The sequence below is a fragment of the Dreissena polymorpha genome, chromosome 3 (genome assembly GCF_020536995.1).
Source record: "Dreissena polymorpha isolate Duluth1 chromosome 3, UMN_Dpol_1.0, whole genome shotgun sequence".
Taxonomy (NCBI): Eukaryota; Metazoa; Mollusca; class Bivalvia; order Myida; family Dreissenidae; genus Dreissena; species Dreissena polymorpha.
Genome location: NC_068357.1, coordinates 14,900,954 through 14,920,227, shown reverse-complemented (window position 1 = coordinate 14,920,227; position 19,274 = coordinate 14,900,954). Strand labels below are relative to the sequence as shown.

The window sequence follows — 19,274 nt, the reverse complement described above, 5'->3', positions numbered from 1 at the left end:
ATAGAGAAACATTGTAAACACTCTAGAAGTCACAATTTTTGCCCAATCATCATGAAAGTTGGTCAAAACATTGGTTCAATTGATGTCTCGGACAAATTCGAAAATGGTCGAGATCGGTGAAAAAACATGTCCGTCAGTGGGCGGGGCATTTTTCTCTATATAGTGGCAGTTTTCCCTATTTGGCTATAGAGAAACCTTGTAAACACTCTAGAAGTCACAATTTTTGCCCAATCATCATGAAAGTTGGTCAAAACATTGGTTTTATTGATATCTCGGACGAGTTTGAAAATGGTCGGGATCGGTGAAAAAACATGGCCGCCAGTGGGCGGGGCATTTTTCTCTATATGTATAAAGTGAAAACATGTGAACACAGTAGGTCACATTTTTGGCCCAATTTTCATGAAATTTGCTCAGAACATTTGTTTCCTTGATAAGAGAGTTGAGTTAAAAAATGGTTCCGGTCAGTTGAATAACATGGCTGCTGGGAGGGGGGCAGTTTTCTCATTATGCCTCCCCCTTCGAAGAAGAGGGGGTATATTGTTTTGCTCATGTCGGTCCGTCCATCCACCAGATGGTTTCCGGATGATAACTCAAGAGCGCTTATGCCAAGGATCATGAAACTTCATAGGTACATTGATCATGACTCGCAGATGACCCCTATTGATTTTCAGGTCACTAGGTCAAAGGTCAAGGTCACGATGATCCGAAATAGTAAAATGGTTTCCGGATGATAATTCAAGAACGCTTATGCCTAGGATCATAAAACTTCATAGATACATTGATCATGATTCGCAGATAACCCCTATTGATTTTCAGGTCACTAGGTCAAAGGTCAAGGTCAGGATGACCCGAAAAAGTAAAATGGTTTCCGGATGATAACTCAAGAAAGCTTAGGCCTATGATCATGAAACTTCTTAGGTAGATTGATCATGACATGCAGATGACCCCTATTGATAATCAGGTCACTAGGTCAAAGGTCAAGGTCACGGTGACCCGAAATAGTAAAATGGTTTCCAGATGATAACTCAAGAACGCTTGTGCCTAGGATCATGAAACTTCATAGGTACATTGATCATGACTCGAAGATGGCCCCTATTGATTTTCAGGTCACTAAGTCAAAGGTCAAGGTCACGGTGACCTGAAATAGTAAAATGGTTTCTGGATGATAACTCGAGAATGCGTATGCCTAGGATCATGAAACTTCATAGGTACAATGATCATGACTCGCAGATGACCCCTATTGATTTTCAGGTCACTAGGTCAAAGGTCAAGGTCACGGTGACCTGAAATAGTAAAATGTATTCTGGATGATAACTCAAGAACTCTTATGCCTAGGTTTATGAAACTTCATAGGTATATTGATCATGACTCGCAGATGACCCCTATTGATTATCAGGTCACTAGGTCAAAGGTCAAGGTCACAGTGCCAAAAAACGTATTCACACAATGGCTGTCAAGGTCACGGTGACTTAACTAAGAAACATGGTTTGCAGATGATATCTCAAGAATGCTTACGCCTAGGATCATGAAACTTCATAGGTACATTGATCATGACTCGCAGATGAAATAATGATGAAACTTGACCAGGATGTTTGTCTGGACAATATCTAGGTCAAGTTTGACATTTGGTAAAGATTGAATGAACCGACTCCTCTCAGGTGAGCGAACTAGGGCCATCTTGGCCCTCTTGTTATCCGTTTCAAGATGGCTTTGTGTTCGGTTTCTATCTTCCAAGAATTAGGAAAATTCTCCATTTTCTTGTTGCCTGCAGGTTTGGACGTCTTCTGTTTGCATATGCCGAGTGTTAAAAACACAAACTGTAAACGGGACACTCAAACAGTATATGTCAGCTTACACTCAGATAAATGTTATTGTTATTGAAAGACTTTTAAGTCATCTTAAAGATATTTTAACCTAATGCTTGGTACCGTTCCTCCGAATTCCATGTTACAACACAATGGTTGTTCGATGTTGCATCATATTAGTCGAAAAATACTGTTTGATATTTGGCGACAGATGATCCACCTACATTGTGGCATCATTTTATTTAAGTCAACTCGTCTGTTTGAACGGCGTTGGAATCGTGGCACTGCGTTAGGATTATGCAGGTACGTGTCATGATGTATGCATATCCATTAAATTCACCCGTCAGTGCTTATCCAATTTACATTAACATCCCAAATATGATCGTATTTGAGACACTGAAGAATACATTCAATGCATAATATGTTTTTTTTTCAATACAATTGACATTATTAACCATGGTTTTCGATTTTAAAATTATCAATCTTGTCTCAGATTCTGATTTTTGCTTACTGAGACGAGTCAAACTACGAAACGGAATTTACAATACGTATAAATAATATGCATATACCGGTGCACGTGGAGCTGATAACGACACACGGATACAATTTCTTTCAGTTAATAAAAAAAAAACCTGAAAAATGCAATAAATCTCATATATGTTGACCTGAGCTTCTGGAAAAAAAAACATGCTTTGTTTTTCTCAGATTCGGTTAGCGGCCATGTTGAAATTTTAATATTGTTACATTTTCTCCCCGTATAACTCAACACTTCTTTTGCTTCAACAACAATTGATTAATTATAACAAAAACACTAATTGCAATCAGAGTTCGTATTCGCTCACGATGTACACGTTCGTTAGTGTCCGGCGTCTCCTCTCTGCGAATGCGCCGTAACCTTTCGGGCGGGTCAGCTACAACAATATATATTATCATGGACACATTGACTGCATTCACTCATTTGTTTGGCGAAACATTTGAAGATATGTGATTAAAGTTTATCTTGCAACTGATTTATAAATATCATATTCACTTATAGAAGTAGTGTGTGCTATAGTTATGGAGTTAATTAAATTCAAAATGATATATTCATCTTACAGAATTCAAAGAGATGCAAGCATAAAATCTTTTGATACAGAAAAACATTTCGTAATAATTATCAACTCGTATATTACATGTGCAAAGCTCTACCATGCGTTTTCTTAAACGCGAAGACAAGTTGGTTTACAAATTGGTTTTGATTATGCAACCATATATGTGTTCAGTACATAACTCCTTTTTATGCATACATTGCGTTCAATATATTAAATGGTCCATTGATTGTTATTTTTACGGAATTTTTTCTAATATTGTCATATTGTCTATTTGTTTTGCGACATGTAAAACAAGAATGAACAGTGTACACAAGGGAGTAAAATACAACATACATAATGCTGAATTAATTATCATATTTTTTATGTCCATTCATTGAAATCAAAATAATTATACATTGATACAAACTCAAACGATTACCTAATTTGGAATGTTCAATTGTTAAGTTTCAAAGTTGGGTCATAAGAAGAACAATTGTAAAAAATAAATAATGACAAATAACTGACGGTCGTGAAGTTAATACAGTAGCCGTTTTATTCTGGCGAGTCGTTTTAGGTTCAATACCTAAAATTTGGTCGTCATATTATCTTTGAGAGTGTTATGTTCAGAATAAATAACAAGAGAATAATAATTAGAGCATGTCGGCATCTGATGGGTTAAATTTCAAACGGAAGCGAAAGCCAAACTGTTTTCTACATGCTCATCCCTAGTGCCCAAATTTGGTTGTTTAGTATTCAAACATAATCACTTCCGGTATCATCGGGAGAGCGTACTTCTTACACTGTAACTTTTTGTCGTGTTTTTAACAAAGTTGCGTCTGTAAATTCAAAGACGTCCAAGACAATTTCCATAATAGCGATTTATATCAAGGTGATTGTTGCTGTGTTCATGGCAGTTGTTATAACGTCAAAAGTAAAGCTTGTCGCGAAGAGATTATTCGATCACCGCAGCATACAAGGTACTCTACAGTATTGCTCGAAGTTGTATTCAGCTACTGAAACCGGAAAGGTAAGAGATGAGTGTACGGATTCGATCATCGCAGGATACAAGGTACTCTACATTATTGTTCGATTTTGTCGGAGCTACTGAAACAGTATGCAAGGTACTCTACAGTATTGCTCGAAATTGTAAGAGCTACTGAAACAGGCAAGATAATAAAACATGCGATTTCAGATAAGTAGACATGAGTGACAATGTGGTATATATTGCGAGTCAACATTTGTGTGCATAGCGATCCAATAAAGTATTTTTTCAACTTTTAATTGTGTATATTTTAGTGGACAACATTTATGTTCAAAGTCATCCTATAAAGTTAGTGATTATATATATATATATATATATATATATATATATATATATATATATATATATATATATATATATATATATATATATATATATATATATATATATATATATATATATATATATCACGAGACCCATTTGTGTGGCATAGTGATCCCATTAAGTCAGTGATCATGAAGTATATATTGCGCCACAACATGTGAGTGCAAAGTTAACCCGTTAAGTCAGTGATCATGAGGTATACTATATTCTGCGAGACAATATTTGTGTGCAAAGCGATCACATTAACATGGTGTAATATATAACACAACCAGGTCAGCTTATTGTGCAACTAACAATCGATACTAGCAAAGACGAAGGCAAAGTTCAACATAACTACGTTTGGTTGATAAACCGTGATCATTATGTACATGGTGTAGTTTCAAAGGTTTAAAGCAGATATCAATATGTCCCGTAGCGTATTCAGTCTTCGTTCAGAGTGTTACGAACGAAAAACACAATGGCGGAGAAAGGTTCGGATTTAATATACGAGGTGTGCTGTGTTTTTTGTAAAGACGACAACGTAAATTGGGAAGCAACAGTTTACTGTAAACAATGTTCGAAAGGTCTTTGTGATGAATGTGTAAAGTATCATAAGAAGCTTTACAAAACTCAGTCCACTCTTAGAAGAGAAGACAAAAAGATGTGGCCTGTGGTCGATACAACATGAGAGGCTTTGATGTTTTGTAAACAACACCCAGATCATCTCATTGAGCTGTTTTGTGAAGATCACAGTAAACTGTGTTGTTTTTTGTGTCACTTCCATGATCACAGGCTCTTATTCCTTTTGTAAAGGTCAAATACCCGATTGTGTAGTATGTTTGTTCAGTTCTTATTTTTATCATATACATGTACGATGAGTATTCTTAACATGCGTGTGTGTATATATTTATTCTTCTTTTTGCATAGGTCGTATGTGTATAATACTATTATAATTTAAGTCGAGTAATTCAATACAAGTTTAAAAAATGATATCGGCATCATTTTTTGCGCACAAAGAAAATGAAAACATGCTATTCAAATCTTACACTTCATAAAAAATGGATTTCGTTCAAGGCTATATTCAATGAGTATTTTGAACGTAGTTGTATTTCAATGGTCATTATTATATCAATATTTATAAAAATATTAAAAGTATAATACATTTGTATCATCCAGTTTTTGAGATGTTACTGAATAAAACACATCGGTATATGTGTCTTAGTTATGAAACTATCAAGTTTTCTCTGTGCATTCAGAACAAAGTATGACAACATTTGAAAGTTCGTTGAAAGATTTTACTCTCAAGACAAAAATGCAATATGGCAAAATGCATGCCCGGCGATTTGTTCTATCACAGCACAAATCAAACTGTCGTAGCAATACACTCATAAGGAAACTCCACCAACATTATCAAGAGAGTAAATCTCATTATCAGCAACAAGTATTATTATACGATATAGAAAATACATAAAACAAGAAACCTTACACCCTTTTCATTCTACTGTTAATATTTCATATGAAAGCTTTTAGTATTATTTGAATTTTTAGAGTATAAACCCAACACTAAGTCATCAGTGGCATATTTAATATCATGATGTTAAAAGTAATGTACCACCATGCAAGCAGACACAATTTCAACAAGAACTTTGATTTAACATAGATTGATGTGACAAGAACAAGAATTAAATTTAAATTAGTAAAACATATGTGCCGAGATTAACAATTAGTTTTTGCTTTGCTGTAATACTAGTATTATTTGTTTAAGACAGTGCAAACAAGTATTATTTATTTCAGACAGTGCATTGAAGTTAGCCTAGTTGACGCAAAAGCCAAAGAAATGCATCAAAAAGGAGAGTTTCTTAAAGTTGCAACAATACTTGAATCAGAACAACAAACAATTGAACAAGAAATCAACACCATCAAGACATGCCTTCAGGCTTTGCAAACCTCGCATGAAAAGGCGCATGTAGATATCAAAGTTATGCGTCAGAAAATCACTGCACTTTTGGACACGCTAGAAAGGAACAGTGTGCAATCTCTAAACACTTCATACGAAACGTTGCAGAAATCATCGCTTCAGTCGCATCTTTCAATCTGTTTTAAAGCTCAAGAAGATTTGCTGCAAATTAAGGATGCCATAAAGGATATCGACGATTAGAAGTACATATTTTCATTTGTGGCATATGCGAAGTCAAAGGAATAGGTTTCCAAGGCACAGATGATGATTAAAACAATGTCAGAACTTAAGTATAATGCCGTTGAATTTCGCGCTAACACGGATATTGAGCAGATGCTATCCATGTCTCTCAGGACTTGGTGATGTGATGCGTATAGAAAAGAAGAAAGTAAGTAAAGCAAATGAGAAATTGAAATGTACCAACTATGCTAGGTACAATGTCCGAATAGACCAAGATAAAAAGCTGTAATATTCGTGGCATATCTGAGGTATCAGGTGGGTATATGCTGATAAGTGACTATAGTAACAAACGTGTGAAATTGCTTGATGGCCAATGCAAAGTTATCGCTCACAGAGACCTACCTGGGGCGCCATGGGACATGTGCAGTATAAGTCCTACTGAGATCGCTGTTACAATTGATGATCAAAGTACACACGCTGTGCAATTCCTTATTGTGAACAACAGGAAGCTGGTGAAAAACAGGGTACTGGAGTTGGAATATAGTTGTCTAGGCATCGCACACTTTAATGGCAATCTATTTATGACATCGGGTAGTTATTTGTATTCACTGGATGGCGAGCTGGTGAATAAGATATTTGAAGATATGTCTGATATATGGACAGGTGAAAAAACATGTAAGACTAAGATAGAAAATTGTGATAAACTCAACATTAATTTTTCTATTACAAATATTATTTACTTCTTAAATCATGCATACGCTTTGTTAAATTTATACAAAGTTGTATGGACCATAAGTGTTCTTGTTTAAATGTGTATATGATTAATTGAATATATACACAAATCGTTTACATATAATAAGGGCATAATTTATTGGAAAAATTGTGTTTGAACTTTTATTTTGTTAAGTAATTTATCCAGATTATGCAGGTTTTTGGCCTGGGGCAAAGCCCCTAGGCCAAAGTAGTTAAACCGTTTTTTGAAGTGAGCTGACTTGGCTGGCTGCCAAAACAACCGCGAATGAATGAATTTGGAAAAGTCCGATTTACCACTTGGCGGTCATTCATACGCAATCAAAGAAGAGGGACCTATACAAACAAATAGGTCCCTGCAAAGAAGTTCTCAATTACTCGCATTATGAATACATAACATCACTATATAACATGACAGTGTCATAAAACGTGTAAAAAATATTATTGAAGCAAAATTCCTAAGCATTGGATACGGCATAGTTTTTATTATTGTTTGCATATTCATGCGAGAATCTCACTTCCGTTTTATGAATGAAATTCCAGGGAAACACTCTTTTCCATTTTCCTGATTCCATTGGCTGTTTCGTCCCCTGTTTCGATTGGCTGTTTCGGCTATGGAAAATAGTTGTATTGCCATACACGAGAAAGACCGGTTATGGAAGAGAAAGACCGGTTATAAAACATTTAGTTTTAGAAAGACGTCCGAGGACTAAAAGATAAAAAGTAAATAGTAATAACATAAATTTCATTCTTAAATACGAATGAAATTATATGTACTGGTACTAGTCTTCTATCTGCAATGGTCAAATATGGATGTGTATGGTGTACTTAATAAATAAATAAACTACACGTATGGTTTATAAGTTTAATGTACATCGATAATAAATATATAATCAGGCAACATGATAGTGCGCGTGCATGTGATGAGCGCTACTGCAAGTCGACTAAGGCCACAGTAAATAACTATTAAAATGACAACATTGCTCATTTCTTCAAGTCGACTATGGCCACAGTGAATGACTCTGAAAATGAAACAATTTTTCGTTACTGCAAGTCAAATATAGCTACAGTAAATTACTCTAAAAATGTCACCAATGTTCATTAATGAAAGTCGACTATGACCACAGCAAATGTCTCTTAAAATGACACAATTGTTCATTACTGCAAGTAGACTATGGCCACAGTTAATCACTCTTAAAATGACACCATCGTTCATTACTGAAAGTCGACTATGGCCACAGCAAATGGCTCTTAAAATGTCCCCATCGTTCATTACTGCAAGTCGACTAAGGCCACGGTAAATGACTCTTAAAAAGACACCATTTTTCATTACTTCAAGTCGACTATGGCCACAGTAAATGACTCTTAAAATGACACCATCGTTCATTACTGCTAGTCGACTATGGCCACAGTAAATGCCTCTTAAAATGACACCATCGTACATTACTGCAAGTCGACTATGGCCACAGTAAATGACTCTTTAAATGACACCATTGTTCATTACTGCAAGTCGACTATGGCCACAGTAAATGACTCTTAAAATAACACCATCGTTCATTTCTAAAAGTCGACTATGGCCACAGTAAATGACTCTTAAAACGAAACCATCGTTCATCACTGAAAGTCGACTATGGCCACAGTAAATTACTCTTAAAGGGGCCTTTTCACAGATTTTGGCATTTTTTAACTAATTCATTGAAAGCTTTATATCGATAAATGTAAACATTGGATCGTAAAAGCTCCAGTAAAAAATCAAGAATAAAATTAAAAAAAGGAAAAGAACATTGCCCGGACCAGGTTTCGAACCAGTGACCCCTGGAGTCCTGCCAGAGTCCTAAAGTAAAAACGCTTTAGCCTACTGAGCTATTCCGCCAAGTACACATAATGGACGTATTTTATACTTTATATAAGCAATCTTCGTAGTTTCACAAAATTTAACGACAAAAACAGAACTCTCCAAATTATTCAATCGTTTCGCGTTGCAACGCTTTATAACTTTTAGGTTTTAAAATCGTCAAAAGATGCATATAATGGCTATATTAGACCATGGTAAATGTTCAGTATTACTGTTTCCTCACAAATATCATAACTAAAACGAAAATTTGCGAATCTGAAACAACTTTTTTCAATTTTGTCAATTTACCAAAGCGTGAAAAGATCCCTTTAAAATGTCAGCACTGTTCATTACTGCATGTCGAATATGGCCACAGTAAATGACTCTTAAAATGACACCATCGTACATTACTGCAAGTCGAATATGGCCACAGTAAATGACTCTTAAAATGTCACCACTGTTCATTACTGCAAGTCGACTATGGCCACAGTAAATGTCTCTTAAAATGACCCCATCGTTCATTACTACTAGTCAGCTATGGCCGCAGTAAAAGACTCTTAAAATGACACCATCGTTCATTACTTAAAGTCGACTATGGCCACAGTAAATGACTCTTAAAATGACACCATCGTTCATTACTGCAATTCGACTATGGCCACAGTAAATGACTCTTAAAATAACACCATCGTTCATTAATAAAAGTCGACTATGGCCACAGTAAATGACTCTTAAAATGACACCATCGTTCATTACTGCTAGTCGACTATGGCCACAGTAAATGCCTCTTAAAATGACACCATCGTACATTACTGCAAGTCGACTATGGCAACAGTAAATGACTCTTTAAATGACACCATTGTTCATTACTGCAAGTCGACAATGGCCACAGTAAAAGACTCTTAAAATAACACTATCGTTCATTACTGAAAGTCGACTATGGCCACAGTAAATGACTCTTAAAATGTCACCACTGTTCATTACTGCAAGTCGACTATGGCCACAGTAAATGGCTCTTAAAATGACACCATCGTAATTAACTGCAAGTCGACTATGGCCACAGTAAATGACTCTTAAAATGTCACCACTGTTCATTACTGCAAGTCGACTATGGCCACAGTAAATGACTCTTAAAATGACACCATCGTTCATGACTGCTATTTGACTATGGCCACAGTAAATGCCTCTTAAAATGACACCATCGTACATTACTGAAAGTCGACTATGGCCACAGTAAATGACTCTTAAAATAACACTATCGTTCATTTCTGAAAGTCGACTATGGCTACAGTAGATGACTCTCAAAATGTCACCACTGTTCATCACTGCAAGTCGACTATGGCCACAGTAAATGCCTTTTAAAATGACACCATCGTTCTATACTAAAAGTCGACTATGGCCACAGTAAATGACTCTTAAAAGGACACAATCGTTCATTACTGAAAGTCGACTATGGCCACAGTAAATTACTCTTAAAACTACACCATCGTTCATTACTGCAATTCGACTATGGCCACAGTTAATGACTCTTAAAATGAAACCACCGTTCATTACTGGAAGTCGACTATGGCCACAGTAAATGACTCTTAAAATGTCACCACTGTTCATTACTGCAATTCGACTATGGCTACAGTAAATGACTCTTAAAATAACACCATCGTTCATTACTAAACGTCGACTATGGCCACAGTATATGATTCTTAAAATGACACCATCGTTCATAACTGCTAGTCGACTATGGCCGCAGTAAAAGATACTTAAAATGACACCATCGTTCATTACTAAAAGTCGACTATGGCCACAGTAAATGACTCATAAAATAACACCATCGTTCATTTCTGCAATTCGACTATGGCAACAGTAAATGACTCTTAAAATGTTACCACTGTTCATTACTGCAAGTCGACTATGGCCACAGTAAATGATTCTTTAAATGACACCATCGTTCATTACTGCTAGTCAACTATGGCCGCAGTAAAAGACTCTTAAAATGACACCATCGTTCATTACTAAAAGTCGACTATGGCCACAGTAAATGACTCTTAAAATGACACCATCGTTCATTACTGCAATTCGACTATGGCTACAGTAAATGACTCTTAACATGACACCATCGTAATTTACTGCAAGTCGACTATGGCCACAGTAAATGACTCTTAAAATGTCACCACTGTTCATTACTGCAAGTCGACTATGGCCACAGTAAATGACTCTTAAAATGACACCATCGTTCATTACTGCTATTTTACTATGCGCACAGTAAATGCTTCTTAAAATGACACCATCGAACATTACTGAAAGTCGACTATGGCCACAGTAAATGACTCTTAAAATAATACTATCGTTCATTTCTGAAAGTCGACTATGGCTACAGTAGATGACTCTCAAAATGTCACCACTGTTCATCACTGCAAGTCGATTATGGCCACAGTAAATGCCTTTTAAAATGACACCATCGTTCATTACTAAAAGTCGACTATGGCCACAGTAAATGACTCTTAAAATGACACAATCGTTCATTACTGAAAGTCGACTATGGCCACAGTAAATTACTCTCAAAATAAGACCATCGTTCCTTACTGCAAGTCGACTATGGCCACAGTAAATGACTCTAAAAAATGACACCATCGTTCATTACTAAAAGTCGACTATGGCCACAGTAAATGACTCTAAAAAATGACACCATCGTTCATTACTAAAAGTCGACTATGGCCACAGTAAATGACTTAAAATGACACCCATCGTTCATTATTACAAGTCGACTATGGCCACAGTAAATGACTCTTAAAATAACACCATCGTTCATTAATAAAAGTCGACTATGGCCACAGTAAATGACTCTTAAAATGACACCATCGTTCATTACTGCTAGTCGACTATGGCCACAGTAAATGCCTCTTAAAATGACACCATCGTACATTACTGCAATTCGACTATGGCCACAGTAAATGACTCTTAAAATGACACCATTGTACATTACTGCAAGTCGACTATGGCCACAGTAAATGACTCTTAAAATGACACCATTGTACATTACTGCAAGTCGACTATGGCCACAGTAAATGACTCTTAAAATGTTACCACTGTTCATTACTGCAAGTCGACTATGGCCACAGTAAATGACTCTTAAAATGTCATCACTGTTCATTACTGCAAGTCGACTATGGCAACATTAAATGCTATCTAGGTCCCTGTGGCATACAAAACGTGATTTTCCATTGTCACATCGACGGTGGAAGACAGGTGAGCAATGGTTTCATAGGATTTCTACATGTTCTAGTGGTTACAATAATGTAAAAGAAAGTCATATATATTTTACTCTTCATTGGATCACATAAGTTCATAGGAATTTGGTCGAAGTTCTATCGCCATTTCATTCCGATCTTTTTTTATATATATTTCAGTGACGTTTTGTGGTTGCTTAACCATTGCAAATTTATTACAAACGTAGACGCGGCACCAAAAAGTTCCATCGGATATGGATTTTGCGTTTTCACGTTAGAGGTATTAATTCATACATTACTCTCCGTTGCATGCCTATTGATTATCATATTCAAATATTAATGCACAATTTCATTAACGTATTGTCATACTCTTGAAACAGTGTACATGCTATAATCATTTGGTTCTTTTTTATCAGTTTTTTCCTCATGTAATTCAGGCACTGACTGTCGTGGAGAAAAACATCCAAGATACCTTTTCAGAAAACGGGTAAGTTGTAATTGTCATAAATAAGGTAGCTTTTCTGCAATTAAATTCAATGCACTGATATACTAAGCTTATTCAAAATGTGCGTTAATGCTTACAAAAACTGACTTTAACAGCAGAAAAGCTTTGTAAACGGCGTAGTATTCGAACTCGGTCTTGCCACCGAAACCTATGTGTGACGGTGTTGTGGAATTGGTCTTGATGCGTCTGTTACTTGCCCAAAGTCAATAGCTACTTCGAATTCTATGAGCTCCGAACGAAATAGATAAACTCTATATGAGAAATTCGTAAAGACCAAAGTATCGCAATGATCCGGTTGCATTACGAACAGGCACTTAGTACAGTACAATGCCTAGCAATGGCAACTGTATATTGCATAAGCGCTTGGCATTCAAAATACCAATTATATTGAAAGCTATCTGTGTTCCCTTATTTATATAACCACTTTATATTTAGGATAAGAGCCGAAGTATTTTGAATCAATCAACGATAAAAGTCGAGGTTCGATTGTAAAGAAAAAATATGTGTTATTCGCTTATTCACAATTTCTCCTGACAAACGGTACCATACACAATGTAAAACTTTCCCTTTCTTTGATTTCATACAAATTTCACAAAACATGGGAAATTGATTGCTTACTTAAACTGTCAATAATGACGACATTTACAGGAACCACCCTTTAGTAAAGCTCGTAGCTAACGAAAAGCTGAAATCAGCTTACAAGAAGAACAAAAGGTATTTCGTATTATATTTTTTTTATTGAGTATTGATTTTGTTCATGAACTATTCCAGTCAGCCATAACATAATCATTGGGCCGTTTACAATGGATTTAGAAAGTGAAAAATAAACATAATATTGCATATGACCGATATTTGTAAAGGTTAAAATTAGTATGTGGAAAGATGTACATCTAAGGTCGTGCTCGATCGAGACTGCCATCAACATTTGTTAAAAACTAAACTTAAACTTATAAAAATTACAACCAATACCATTTCTATATTAAATTATAGACTAGTTTCATCGTATACAGAATCCGTCCTCGTCAAGGAAGCGTGTTCAGTGATCATGCAAGAGGTAAAGAGTATGGTCTTTGATTATTTTTTGTAACAAGTATTATCTTACAATAATATATACGTTTTCAAAACATGATTTTATTTATAAGAGTGCGTAACATTTTGTTCATTTTGTGCACAACCACATTTTATTCACGAAAGTATAAACTTGCGCTGTGTTTGTGTAAATTTAATTCATCAAATGTAAATATTTTAAATGTTAATGGGAAGAACAAATTCTTAAAATGTACAATATCTCCATATAACATGCCTGTTAGACTGTCAATAGACATAGAATCCCGTTTTATTTTTTACGCGTTTTTTTTAAAGGCGAGTCCGAACAATATAAATAATAAAGGCAAAAATTTAAAGTTATATAATTAATTGAAAAAAGTATATCGGTTTCGAATGTCATACAATAATTATTTTCTTCTTTGGTGTCAAAGTAAACTACATATTCGTACAGAAAATATTTTACAGTACATGTATGTAAAATTTGTTAAATATTCTCATAATCGTTTGTTTCATATCATAAAACTGCACGCGACTGGATGTAGTTATAAAGAGGCCACAGAGGCTCTGCAACGAACGGTGGCCAAAAGTATTTTCACAGCATATAGCCTGGCAACAACTCACCGTATGTATTGTCCATATCATTAATACTACAATGATCAGTTTTGTAAAAAAATATAGCAGTCATATTAGGTTTTTCTTTTCGTATAAATGTCATAGAAATTTCATTCGGATTTACGTTTTACAAAATGGTTTAAAGAGATATCTGTAACGTGTTTTAGCATAACCAAGCCATTAATACAATTACTAGTCACAGGCAATTTATGATTAGTAAAAGTTTATCGTATCATCGAAATAAAACAATTACTTATAAGTGTCTTCGTAGCCTTTGACACTTTAAAAGTTTGACTTGTTATGTAACTTGATGTGTTTTTAGTTCATTTTCACAAATATTTTGGGTTTTTTAATGCAGGCTCGAGCATAAAAGAATATTGATCAAGCGCCCTAGCAGATAGACGTAAGTAAAACACGGAACATAAATTTTACAGATGAAATTGTAGGTGCTCATGAAATTTCATGTAAGAAATTTTTCTGGATAGTAGATGTATATTCATGTTAAAAAGCAAGTTTTCTTGTAGCGAATGTCACAACTTTCATGGTACTCAAAAACTGTGTGAGAATCCTAGTCAATATGTCGTACCAGATTGGATTTTGTTGCAATCTATTTCAAAGGTAAAGCCTGGTGAACACAAAGACGCTAACATCCTGCAGAAAAGTTCAACATGGCTGACAACACCGTACGGTCGGAAGATGTGTAAGGACAAAAGTGGGATCGTTGCATTACAGACACCGGTTTACTGTTAACTGTTGAGTTATCGATCCGGACAGAACTTAAGTGTGCACCACTGCAGTATGATGACATTTAAGTTTTATAGACTTTCATGCAATAGATACTGTCACACAGCTCCGGACATTGAAAGTGGAAGGACGGAGAACCACACAGAAACAATATCGGCGAATGCTGATGTATATTTGTTTTAAGTTTCGTGAAATAGGTACTGTGAAATAGCTCCGGACGTACAACCTTCCTGAATTTCAATCTATTAAGGGGCAATAAATTAATAACGCGTGCACCGCAGTATGATTGAACACATTCATATTAAGTTTAATGAAATTTAATAAATAATTATTGATAAACACCTCCGGACATCGCCAAAATAATATTCCTTCACTGTCTTAGAAGGGTAAAAAGCCATCATAATGGAGGTGTCATTTTGTCTACTTACAAGAGTTGGCGCATTCGGATTAAATGCGTATTCTACATGCAATAATAAATGCATGCAAAAATAAATATCTTTCTTGCAACAAGCGTAAATCTACTGCAAATCTTAGCAAAACATTTGCAAACGTATGTGCGTGTGTATAGTGACGCAATCATACGTTTTTCCATAGGTAATTTGTTTCTTAATGACAATTTGTTTATATTTGATTAATAAAATACCTGGATATTATATGAATATGTCAGTTTCTGTTCCGAATCGCCCCCGTGCTTCTTTCTAGCAGCACCATGTACCTTTTGGGATCAAAGATCTTACCCTGTATTATACATACGTACGTGGTCCTTTATTCATGGCAGGTGATGAATTGCCAAAACAGAACGGCACAAAACGAAACAAAATACAAAAAGAGTACAATAAAGCCGGTGTCACCGCTTTGGAACGGTCAATGTTAACTACTGGGCAGGTTAAACAGGTTAATGAGCGCTCAAACTCATACGTGAATCAGGAATATTCATTATACATACAAGTGTAAAATATAGTACTCTTACATTGTATTATATTTATGGCTATATGGTTGATAAGAGCGCCTATGTCTTTTGACTAAATCTCGTTCATATTTCAGTAGTTATGGCTTATGGCGAATAAGAGCGACTATGTCTATTGAATAAATGCTTATAATGGGATAAGAGCGCGTTTGTCTTTTCATTAAATCTCGTTCTAATTTCCGTATTTATTGCCTATATGGATGAAAAAAGAGACTTTTTGTTTTAACAAAATGTCGTTCATATTTCCGTATTAATGCTTATCAAGGGAAAAGAGCGCCTATGTATATTGACTAAATCTCGTTCATATTTCCGTATTAATGGCTATATGGCGGATAAGAGCGCCTATGTGGTTTGCCTAAAACTCGTTCACAATTTTGTATTAATGCTTATGATGGCATAAGAGCGCCTTTGTCTTTATACAAAATCTCATTCACATTTTCGTATTAATGCTTAAACATAGATAATTGGGGTTATTTACTGTGGCCATAGTCGACTTTCAGTAATGAACTATGGTGTCATTTTAAGAGTCATTTACTGTGGCCATAGTCGACATTAAGTAATGAAGGATGGTGTCATTTTAAGAGTCTTTTACTGTGGCCATAGTCGACTTTCAGTAATGAACGATGTCGTAATTTTAGGAGGCATTTACTGTGGCCATAGTCGACTTGTAATAATAAACGATGGGTGTCATTTTAAGAGTCATTTACTGTGGCCACAGTCGACTTTTAGTAATGAACGATGGTGTCATTTTAATAGTCATTTACTGTGGCCATAGTCGACTTTCAGTAAAGAACGATGGTGTTATTTTAAGAGTCATTTACTGTGGCCATAGTTGACCTCCAGTAATGAACGATGGTGTCATTTTAAGAGTCATTAACTGTTGCCATAGTCGACTTGCAGTAATGAACGATGGTTCCATTTTAAGATTAATTTACTGTGGCCATAGTCGACTTTCAGTAAAAAACGATGGTGTCATTTTAAGAGTCATTTACTGTGGCCATAGCCGACTTTCAGTAATGAACGATGGTGTTATTTTAAGAGTCATTTACTGTGGCCATAATCGACTTTTAGTATGGAACGATGGTGTCAATTTAAGAGTCATTTACTGTGGCCATAGTCGCCTTTTAGTATTGAACGATGGTGTCATTTTAAGAGTCATTTACTGTGGCCACAGTCGACCTTTAGTAATGAACGATGGTGTTATTTTAAAAGTCATTTACTGTGGTCATAGTCGACTTGCAGTAATGAACGATGGTGTCATTTTAAGAGTCATTTACTGTGGCCATAGTCGACTTTCAGTAATGAACGATGGTTCCATTTTAAGAGTCATTTACTTTGGCAATAGTCGACTTGCAGTAATGAACGATGGTGTCATTTTAAGAGTCATTTACTGTGGCCATATTCGACTTGCAGTAATGAACGATGGTTTTATTTTAATAGTCATTTACTGTGGCCATAGTCGACTTTTAGTATTGAACGATGGTGTCATTTTAAGAGTCATTTACTGTGGCCATAGTCGACCTTTAGTAATGAACGGTGGTTTCATTTTAAGAGTTATTTACTGTTGCCATAGTCGACTTTCAGTAATGAACGATGATGTTATTTTAAAAGTCATTTACTGTGGTCATAGTCGACTTGCAGTAATGAACGATGGTGTCATTTTAAGAGTCATTAACTGTTGCCATAGTCGACTTGCAGTAATGAACGATGGTTCCATTTTAAGAGTAATTTACTGTGGCAATAGTCGACTTGCAGTAATGAACGATGGTGTCATTTTAAGAGTCATTTACTGTGGCCATAGTCGACTTGCAGTAATGGACGATGGTTTTATTTTAATAGTCATTTACTGTGGCCATAGTCGACTTTTAGTATTGAACGATGGTGTCATTTTAAGAGTCATTTACTGTGGCCATAGTCGACCTTTAGTAATGAACGGTGGTTTCATTTTAAGAGTTATTTACTGTGGCCATAGTCGACTTGCAGTAATGAATGATGGTCTTATTTTAAGAGTCATATACTGTGGCCATAGTCGACTTGCAGTAATGAACGATGGTGTCATTTTAAGTGTCATTTACTGTGGCTATAGTCGATTTTCAGTAATGAACGATGGTGTCATTTTAAGAGTCATTTACTGTGGCCATAGTCGACATTTAGTAATGAAGGATGGTGTCATTTTAAGAGTAATTTACTGTGGCCATAGTCGACTTTCAGTAATGAACGATGGCGTCATTTTAAGAGTCATTTACTGTGGCCATAGTCGACTTGTAATAATAAACGATGGGTGTCATTTTAAGAGTCATTTACTGTGGTCATAGTCGACTTTTAGTAATGAACGATGGTGTCATTTAAATAGTCATTTACTGTGGCCATAGTCGACTTTGAGTAATGAACGATGGTGTTATTTTAAGAGTCATTTACTGTGGCCAGAGTTGACCTCCAGTAATGAACGATGGTGTCATTTTAAGAGTCATTAACTGTTGCCATAGTCGACTTGCAGAAATGAACGATGGTTCCATTTTAAGATTCATTGACTGTGGCCATATGCGACTTCCAGTAATGAACGATGGTGTTTTTTTAAGAGTCATTTAGTGTGACCATAGTCGACTTGCAGTAATGAACGATGGTTCTATTTTAAGAGTCATTTACTGTGGCAATAGTCGACTTCCAGTTATGAACGGTGGTTTCATTTTAAGAGTCATTTACTGTCGCCATAGTCGACTTGCAGTTATGAACGATGGTGTCATTTTAAGAGCCATTTACTGTGGCAATAGTCGACTTGCAGTAATGAACAGTAGTGACATTTTAAGAGTCATTTACTGTGGCCATAGTCGACTGCCAGTTATGAACGGTGGTTTCATTTTAAGATTCATTTACTGTGACCATAGTCGAATTGAAGTAATGAACGATGGGTGTCATTCGAAGAGTCATTTACTGTGGCCATAGTCGATTTGCAGTAATGAACGATGGTCTCATTTTAAGAGTCATTTACTGTGGCCATAGTCGACTTTCAGTAATGAACGATGTTGTTATTTTAAGAGTCATTTACTGTGGCCATAGTCGACTTTTAGTACTGAACGATGGTGTCATTTTAAGAGTCATTTACTGTGGCCATAGTCGACCTTTAGTAATGAACGATGGTGTCATTTTAAGAGTCATTTACTGTGGCTATAGTCCACTTGCAGTAATGAATGATGGTCTTATTTTAAGAGTCATTTACTGTGGCCATAGTCGACTTGC

The 19,274-nt window shown here is 35.7% G+C and overlaps 1 protein-coding gene and 2 long non-coding RNA genes across 6 annotated transcripts in view; all 3 read left to right on the top strand.

Moving 5' to 3' along the window:
* Positions 1 to 19,274, top strand: part of LOC127873084 (uncharacterized) — a 344,149-nt gene that overhangs the window by 20,066 nt on the left and 304,809 nt on the right. The gene's annotated exons all lie outside the window — the stretch shown is intronic.
* Positions 4,639 to 7,956, top strand: LOC127873097 (uncharacterized). Its single transcript, XR_008045966.1, has 2 exons — positions 4,639 to 5,053; positions 6,015 to 7,956. It is a non-coding gene; the product is annotated as an uncharacterized LOC127873097 (long non-coding RNA).
* LOC127873092 (uncharacterized) lies at positions 14,182 to 15,680 on the top strand. Its single transcript, XR_008045957.1, has 3 exons — positions 14,182 to 14,336; positions 14,685 to 14,729; positions 14,945 to 15,680. It is a non-coding gene; the product is annotated as an uncharacterized LOC127873092 (long non-coding RNA).